This window comes from Equus przewalskii, chromosome 19 (genome assembly GCF_037783145.1).
Source record: "Equus przewalskii isolate Varuska chromosome 19, EquPr2, whole genome shotgun sequence".
Classification (NCBI taxonomy): domain Eukaryota; kingdom Metazoa; phylum Chordata; class Mammalia; order Perissodactyla; family Equidae; genus Equus; species Equus przewalskii.
In genome coordinates, this window is record NC_091849.1 from 8,319,260 (window position 1) to 8,329,210 (window position 9,951).

Here is a 9,951-nt window from a genome sequence, read left to right on the forward strand (position 1 = left end):
GTGATTCTGGGCCTGACCTCAGAGGTGTGATGAAACCCGCTTTCCAAAGGAAGCCCTTGCCTGTTATCCCTGCCCTGCCTTGACCTGGGGGTGAGGAGGAGAGGTCAAAGCGGCCTCTTTTAGGCAAGTTCTGCAGGGCGCCTCCTGTTGAGACTAGCTGGTGTCCTACTGTGCCCTAACTCACCCCGCACAGTGCATTCCGGTTACGAAGAAGAATGACGACACCCCTCCTCTGGCCTAGATCCTCCCTTGTGGAATGGCTGAAAGGTGTCCCTGAGTTTGGGCACCTCACAATTCTCACCTGCACACATGCCCTGCCCTGGGGATCTGAAGCTAAATTAGGGACAATCACTGGGCTGCTTCCTGGGACCCTACTTGATTATCCTCGATCTGGGAAACCCCAGGCAGTTACTCAGGTGTGGCAACAGGGGAAGCGCCCAGTGATTCACCTGTCATTACAGCTCCAGCCTTAGGTTCAGCCATTACTGAACCTTCGACCATGGTTTGCCAAATAGCAAAACCATCAATTTCCCTTCAAAACCTGTTCTCCAAACCACTTAAGCTTGAAACATGGGAAACATCTCTCACTCAATCCCTCATTTCCCTTATCTCCTATAATTCAAACCAAACACTTTTCTTGCAACTATCCTTTCTTTCCACCATTCTCAGTACTCTTAGCCTGATCAGACCTTAGTCCTGGCCTACTGCAGGAGCTTTCTAAGGGTTCCTTTTTTTTCACGTGGCTGGAAAATTAATTTTCCTAAAGCCTGGCTCTGACCATGATAGTTTGCTGCTCAACACCTCCCTCCGCGCCCCCCACCTACAGGGTAAAACGCAGATTGCTTAGTCTGCCACTCAAAGCCGTCCGTGATGTGGTTCCATGCGCTTTGTGTCCTTGTGAAAACTCGCTCACCACTAGAAGAACAGGGATCCTCTCCAAGAATCTGTTATTGCCAGTCTCTCATACCTATGCTCCCCAAAACTTCCTACCTCCCAAACCCTTTCTTATATGTGATATTGAAAAATTCTAACAACGTTTCAGCACACACTCGTGGCATCAACTTCTTTCCTTATCTTAATACAAACATAGAAACATAGGAGCCCTCTCATCTGTTAACAGTTTATTCTTTCACATCTTGAGTCTCTTAAGCCAGGAAAAGCAGGTGGCTTCCTTGCTCCCGCATCCTCCTGCAAAAACACCCAGCTCCCAATCAATTGATGCTGTTGGGTATGACATCCACTGCCCTTCCAGTTCCTGTCACCCACCCACTTCTATCATCTAACTTCTTTCAGGTCACTCCCCCCATTCACTGAAGACTTTGCTTCCTGGCCACCCCTTTCCTGTCTTCATTCCTGGAATCTTCAGCATCCAAATGGATGATCATCTGTCTGTCCCTTGGTGACTCCCTTCCAAAGGGAAATCCTAAAACTTGTCATCACCAGAAAATGCATTGTCTCCAAAATCTGAATTAGAGGCATCCTGCCAGTTCACTTGATCGCTATCCCCTCATCATGACCTCTGACCTCCCCATCCCACTGTCTTCTCAGTCTCCTCACAGTCCACCAGACTGCTATGTTGTCCCGCGCCTCCTGACCCAATTAGGTCCCCCGGATTCTCATCCTTAGACTCGCTGTCCGCTGTGCCACCCTCTCCCGCAGTGACGCCAGAAGACCTGAAAGGTAGTTTGTTTTCCCACTCTATGCAGTCCTGTCTCCACCCTCCTCGTCACCGTCCCTCCCAGCTGTCAACTTGATCTCATACTTCTTTCGGAAAATTGAAGCCAAAAGCATGAAGCCTCACCTTTCCACCACCAAATCTACGCAGCCCTGCATGGGCCCCCTCCCCGCTGGAGATCTCTCCAGGTCCTAATCTCTGGATCATCTGACTGTTACCTTACAGGACAAAAGAGACTTTGAAGAGGTCATTCATTAAGGATCTTAAGGTGGAGAGATTATCCCAGAATGTCTGGGTTGGCCCTAAATGTAATCACAAGTGTCCTCATAAGAGCGAGGCAGAGGAGAGTCAACTACACATGAGTAGAAAATGTGACCAGAACAATGAGAGATTGCAAGATGCTCCACTGCTGGCTTTGAAGGTGGAGGAAGGGACAGTGAGCCAAGGAATGGAGCTCTAGAAGCTGGAAAAGGCCAGGAAACAGATTCTCCCCAGAGCCTCAGAGGGACCTTAGGCCCTACTGATGGTTTGACTGTCGTCCAGGGAGCCTGGTTTTGGACTTCTGACCTCCAGAACTGTAAGAGAATAAACGTATGTTGTTTGAAGCCCCCAAGGTTGTAGTCGTTTGTCATAGCAGCCCCAGGAAACTGACACGCCTCCAGCTCACCTGCTCAAGGACTCTGCTCTTCTGGCTGTCTTCTCTCTCCTGCATTAATTACCAACTTATCCCTCTCTGTTGGGTCATTTCCATCCATGTGCAAACATACTTTGGTATCTCCTAACTTAAAAAAAAGTCCCTTGACCTCACGACCTCCCAGCTACTATCCAAATTCCTTAGTTTTCCTTCATGCAGAATTATCTGCATTTCACTTTCCATTTGTTCTTTTGTCAATGCCACTGGGTCCCACACCGACCATACACCCAAGTCACCAAAGATGTCTGCATTGGCAAGCCAGAGAAACACTTTGCTCTCCTCATCTTACTAACTTCCTGGTGGCTTCGGGTACAATGGACACTGCTCACATCTGGATCCGCTTCTGGAATCACACTGGCTGCAGCTTCTCTGATTTGCCTCCTACCTTACTCATCCCTCCCCAAGCTGTGCCACCCACCCTCTAGATGTTACTTTCTCAGCACTTAACCTCCAACCCGCTTTTCCCCTCTCCACATTCGCTCCCTCAGGTCATCTCCTCCATAGCTGGGGCTTTAGACACTGCTGTCTGTTGATGACTCCAAAATTTATATTACAGCTGAGACCTTTCTCTGAGCTCTCCCTATCTGCTTGATATCACCACTTGTTTATCTTACAGGCATAGCCAAAACCAAACTTGCGTGTCCCCGCAGCAACCTGCTTGTCTTTCAGTTTCCCCAACTTCATAAATGGCACTTTCCTGCTGTTTGCTCAAACAGACACCCAGGGTGCATCCTTCATTCCCCTTTTCCCTTATCATTGTATCTCACTCCCCACTCTAGCCCCCACCTCATGTCAGCAGGCTCAGTCATTCCATTTCTGAAACATCTCCAGTCAATTTACTCCTTTCCATTGCCGCCATACCGCTTCTCATCCTGTCTCTACATGAGTCTCCAGATTATTAGGTTGCCTCCCCGAGTCCCTCCAGTCTGTTCTTCATACAGCAGCTAGACTTGAGTCATCTCCCTCTTTCACCCAACTTCTTTCAGTGGTTTCCTTTTCTCTTTGGATAAAATCCCAGCTCTTTGCCTGGGTTTTAAGGGCCCTCAGGAGAGACACAGTCTCTCCCTTTGCCATGCAGCCCTCTGCCCCCTGGATCCCTGCAGCTTGGAATGAGTCTTAACACCTCCACACATCCCCCTGCTTTGCATTTGCCGTGCCCGGCTTGTTCCCTCTCTCATCTTCGCCAGTGACTGGCCTGTTGTACCCTGGGGTCTCTTGCCCCACGTCAGCTCCTCGGGGACACCTTTCCCAAGCATGTCTGTGCAGCAGCCTGCCTCTGCCACCACGCTCTGTCCATCACTGCACAGTTTAGTTTCTGCATGGCCCTTTTCACAATTTGATGCCTTTTGTTGCAGACTAAAGGGTTAAGTTAGTTAACTGGCCTTGTCCATCAGTAAGCCCCACAAAGGTCAGGTACACCTGTCAGGTTCACCACCCTCTCCCTGGAACCCAAATGCCTGGCACATAGTAGGTATTCAACCAGTGCTGGGTGAAGGAGACCATCCTTCTACCCGTAACTCATTCCCAGGCTCCACTAAGACCAAATGACTTCCTCTTGGCCAAACATCCTTCAAGCTGCTCCCTTTGCCGGGAATGACTCTCCCCTTCTCTGAGCCAATCACAACTCTGCCTTTCCTGCATGACCCATCCAACACCCCTATGCACTGCCACTCGGCATCACAAGCTGGCTGTGCTTGCCCTTCATCTGCACTCCCAGCCCTCACACGGAACACACATGGCACTTCAGAAGGGAGCACCTGCATAAGCAGGGCCCCTGCTTAGATTCCCACCACCAAGGAACCTGACTTGGCTCAAGAAAGCCTCAAAATGGAGAATTGAATTTTTACAATAATGAAGTAAATTTGACTTTCTCAGGGAAGACTTTTCTGGCCCCCACTACGCTCTCATAATATCTATCCTTTCTCTCCATAGCCCTGAATAGAACAGTAATTGTTGGTGAGAGTTTTTGTTTAGCGTCAGGCTTCCCCTCTAGACTCCATGGGGTGAGCAGTGTGAACATGATGTCTCCTGCAGGCGCTTAATATATGTTTGTTGAGGGAATGCATGAAGAAATGAATGAGAAGTCACATTTGCTTACCCCCCGATGATGGCTTCCTTGAGAAAGAACCCCATAATCACAGTCTTGTCCCAAGCAAATGAGGCAATAGCATGGAGATCAGGATTATCATAACTAACAAACAGTGTTGCTACATTGCCCTCTTATTGTAAATCTGTAGCCTTCAAAGAGCTGGACCCTCATGTCGACAGCAGCCCGAGAGGTGCACGGCAAAGCTCTTGTTCGTAGAGCTGTCCTCATCCCAGTGAGCAAAAATGAGAACTGAAGGGGGAGGAATTGCTCCTGAATGAGAAAACCTGCAGTGCAGCTTTCATCTCCCACCTCTGAGGGCAGGATGAACCCCAATGTGTTGTCACTTTGGGAAGAGGACCCCACATAACATTCTGTTAATACAGAAACTGAAATGCCACCATTTGAACCACTTTAACAGGTGCATCCTGATTTATTATTGGGCTAAAATGCTACTTTTAGGCAGGTTCTGAAAGCGTTTATATCCTGTTGTTCTAACTACAGGTCAGAACATTCTAGACGGTGCATCTAAAGAAGAAGAGAAACCATATTTTTCTCAATGAACTTTTGTGATTGTTCAAATCTGATTGCTGAGTAAAAGGGCAAAGCTAGGGGATTGCTCTCAGCAGAGAAAGTCGGAAGAAAAAGACTGAAAAGCAGTTTCCCAGCCTGGGGTTGCCCGGAGAAGTAGAGCTATTTTCAGTGTTTTATAGTCAACGGAAATTTGATATTTACGCACTACCCACATAACCTCCTTGGACAACACTGGCCACCTCCTCGTAAACGATAAGCACAGGAAAACACATTATAACATGATAGATTCAGTTGGGGGAGATGAATCTTTCAAAATCCATTTGAGATCCACACCAGGGAAAAAAATCAAAAGAGTTCCTCTGCTGAATGGATTATGACCGCTGAGCTAAAAGAACGGGGCTGTTTGTCACAGTCCCTGGGTATGTGGCTCTAGCTCTCCACAGTGGCTCATTCTGAGCTTGCACATCCTGGTTCTTCTGCTCCTTATTGCTCCTGTCATTCTCCCAGCACCTCACTTGCTGGATGCTATTATGGAAGCTCTTCTGCGGTTCTCCCACAGACCCCCTGAGTGCAGGGCCAATAGGCTGATGCAGAAGCTTGCCCATCGGCACTGGGTTTGGGAATAAGAGGTGGTCTTCCCACCAAGGATGAAGTCCACTCCCTAGGCAGTTCCATTCTTCTCTTGGCCATGCTGGCTGGCATCGATGGCCTTGGCTGTGGTTTGCAATGTTCCATATGAGCATGGGGACATACTTCTCTCATGGGGCTTAGAGGCCAGCTCTTAATGGCGTCCAGAATTGCAGAACACTATTCCAAACTCTGAATCCAGCAAAATGCTTTACCTAACTGAGCAGTTCTCAACTCTGGCTGCATATTGTAATCAGCTGGGTCTTGAAAACTGTACTGATGCCCTGGCCTGGCTCCCAGGCTCGAGGAGTGGGGATTAGATGACTCACAGTCAGGATCTCTGCCCCTGGAGAGAGGTATTGCAGGGCCCTCAGAGCACAAATGTGTAGCAGACCACCAAAGGAATGCTGGTGTTCCCTGGAAGTTAATAGATGTTTTCTTAAGAAAAGAGTTCTGACTTGAACATGTTTGCAGAACACTGGGTTTCAACAGAGACAGAACAGCCAGGGATAATGCTCAAATTATACCACAATACTGCTCAGATGGAGCCGCCACTGCCACCACGTCTGGGTGCCAACTCTGCCTGTCCCACCTCTGGTACAGGACCCTGAATATGACCTCTACAGCCTCCGCCCTGACACCACCCTTTCAGGAATGGATTTTACATGACACCTGCTTCTTCACAAAACTAGCTTCCAATAGAAGTCTCCCCGCTTAGGGCTGAGTGGTCTGCGCTCTAGTTCCAACCTGGGGATGCAAGGGGGGAAGCCCCACAAACACAGGGAAGGTGTTCAAGAAGCTGGGAAGCCTAAAAGAATGACTGGTTGAAGTGGGAATGGAGTCAGAAAGAAAAAGATATGTTTATTTAGCAAAAGATTTCTCAGAGATTTTAATATGAGAATACACCCTAATCCCTAAAAGTATCATATGCGATGTCTCCCAAACTTATTTGATCATGGACTCCTTTTTGTTTGTGGTATATCTTGTGTCATGAATGCTTTGAAGAACACTTTGTGAAAAGCTTTACTAAGGTTAGGTAATATTTCACATGAAAAGATAAGTGCCTGGTTTCATTGACTTGCTGTGGATGCAACATCTCCTCCTTTTTGTGTACAAAAATGTGTCAGTGTCTAGTCGTGTTAGGCACAGTTCTAGGTGCTGGGGATTCAGCAATGACTGAAATAGACTAAAAACCCTGCCCTAAAGAAACTTCAGTTCTAGCTGGAGAAACAGCCAACAAAGAAGATAAAGGAGGTCTATGCTCTGTTAGTAACACAGTAAGTGGTAAATGCTAAAGAGAAACATGAGGCAGGGAAGGGGGATATGAAGTATCAGGGTTCAGATGGGACTGAAATTTTAAGAAGGGCTCATGGGGGAGATGGTTCTTAAGTAAAAGTGTAAGGGAAGTGAGGAAGCAAAAGATGTGAATATTTGGAGGAACAGCATCCCAGCTGAGGGAACAGCAACTGCAAAGGACTCAGAGCACAATGGATGAAGCGGCGAGTATTAGGAGAGGCGGTCAGAGAGGTTAGGGGCACAGAATGAGGCAGTTCAGAGGGAGAAAGCTGGCTTTTATGAATGAGAAGCGAAGTCATTGGAGGGTTTTCAGCAGGAACACCACCTACTCTGACTTCCTGTTCAACAGCATTGCTCTGAGAGTTGTACTGAGGAATGTGAAGGGGGCAAGGTGACCAGTTAGGGCTCTGGGACAGTAATCCCAGCCAGAGATGCTGGTGACTCGCGCCAGGCTGGAGGCAGTAGGGTGGTGAGAAGTAGTCAGATTCTAGATCTGTTTTGTTGTAAATGCCAAACAGGGTTTGCTGGTTGAGCAGATGAGGAGAGAAAGACAGGAGTTAAGGATGACTTGGAGGTTTTTAGCCAGGGCAACTGGAAGGACTGAGTTGTCATTAACTTTGATGGGAAACAAGTTTGGGGAGAAACAGTGTCTCCATATAGAACATATTAAATTGGAGATGTCTGCAGAAACAGAGTAGGCAGTTGGCTATTTGAGATCAGGGGAGAGATGTGGGCCAGATATAAAGTTGAGAGTCATGTAAATGGTATTTAAAGCCACGACACAGGAGGAGATTGCTGTGGGAGCGAGTGTAGAGAAGAGAAGCGGTTCAAGGGCTGAGCCCTGCGGCACCTCACTGCTTAGAAGGCCAGCAGATGAGGAGGACGGGAAAAAAGAGACTGACCGGGAGCAGCCAGGAAGGCAGGAGGACAACCTGGTAACTGTTGCCCTGGCGGCCAAGAGTAGAAATGTTTCCAAGAGGCGGGAGTGCGCAGCTGTTTCAAATCTGTGGTATGTCTCTGTTTGCCTCGGACAATCCTAGTTTAAATTAATGGACATGGTTTAATCATTACCAGCACCCATTCACTCTCAAATGTGTCCCAGTTTGCACAATACATTGACAGGTCATCTTACTGATCGGTCAGGGAGATGAGCACAAATACTGACCTCTGGATTTGGCAACGTAGAGGTCACCGGTGACCTTGATCATGGTAGTTTGATGATGACTATGGAGAGAGGGCAGCAAAAGTCTTATTGGAGTGGTTTCAAGAGTGGCAGGAAGAAAGGAATCAGAGAAGATGAGTATAAACAACACATTCAGGAACTTCTCTAGTAAAGAAAAGGAAAGAAAGGCAACATCAACTAGAAGGGAGGATACTGCCAAGAGGGTTTTGGTTTTTTAATACGAAAGGAAAATCAGCACATTTAGGCTCATGAGGACGATTTAGAAAAGAAGGAAACATGGATGCTGCAGCTGAGAGAAGAGAGAATTTCTGGGGCGATTTCCTCGCGTGAGTATGGGGGGATGTCACTAGGTTCATAGGAGGAGAGGTTGGTTGTCCCAAGGAACATGGACAGTTGTGTGTAATCAGAGAAGGGCAGGGGGCCAACCTGATGGTGAAGTGGTTAAGTTTGCACATTCCACTTTGACAGCCCAGGGTTCGTGGGTTCAGATCCCGGGTGCGGACCTACGCAGCTTTCATCAAGCCGTGCTGTGGTGATGTCCCACAGACAAAGTAGAGGAAGACTGGCACAGATGTCAGCTTAGTGACAATGTTCCTCAAACAAAAAAGAGGAAGTTTAGCAACAGATATTAGCTCAGGTCCAGTCTTCCTTACCAAAAAGAGAGAGAGAGAGAGAGAGAGAGAGAAGGGCAGGTACAGTGGATGAGCACAGACCCAGAGAGGTGGATAGATGTGGTTGGTGGCAGGAGCTTGTATCAGTCCTCTTCCGGTTGCTTCCGTTTTGTCACCATAATGGGAGGCAATATCATGAGCTGAAACTGAAGATGGTGGAAGGAGTACTGGAGTTTTGGGGAGGAAGAAAAGGTCTGAAATAGCAGTGTAGAAAAGAAGGAGAGTGAATGGACTGGGGCAGTTTGGTATGATTGCCTGGTGGCTTGCGGGCCCGCTTGAAGTCACTGTGACATACCTGGACTCGCTCCAGCCACAGAGTAGACAAGAAGCTGGATTTAGCCAGGGCTGGGATTTAGCCAAAGGAAGTAGCAAAGGCAGAGAGACGTAACAGGTGAGCGTGTACGGAGGGGAGAGATGATTGTACTTGCCCATGGAATTTAAGCTGGGTGAATTAATAAAACAATTAAGTTGTACTACTCAGCCATGTACACATATAGTACACAAGTTCATTTCAGTTTTGACATTTTAATTTCAAGTGGGTCACCTGTCAATTGGTTTATTGAAAAGTCATATTCCATGCATTCCCCTCTAGTTTTTAGACCAAGGTTGACCTCAGGCCTTCAGCACTTTCTGCCTGGCTTGTCTCCACAGGGCCTTGGCTATTACTCCTGGTTCCACGTGTTCTCATCCAAGCAATGTGCAATTATTTTGGCCAAGATCATCTTGAGACAACAGGTTTATCACGTCACTGTTTTGCCCGCAGTAAAGAATAGCTCTATATTTCCTATATCACATCACACATCCTCTGCCTGCCTTTTGAAGCTCCCTCTACTTTTACAAATTTTTCTCTTACATTGTGTAACTCTGCTCTAGACAGGCTGGTTTCCTTACTGCCCCTGCCAGACGTTGTATTTGTTTTCAACTCTCTGCCTTTGCTCATGCCATGCTTTCTTGCTTTTCAACATTCAACCCGCCTTATATACTAAACTGTGATAGTAGTTGGTACAAGGAGAGGGGTGGCATTGAGGTGGACCGTAGGTATGTGTGTGCATGGGCATACCTCATTTTATTGTGCTTCACTTGACTGAGCTTTGCAGATATTGCATTTTTTACAAGACCCTTCACCAGCAAAAAGATTGCAACTCGCTGAAGGCTCAGATGAAGCTTAGAATGTTTTAGCAATGA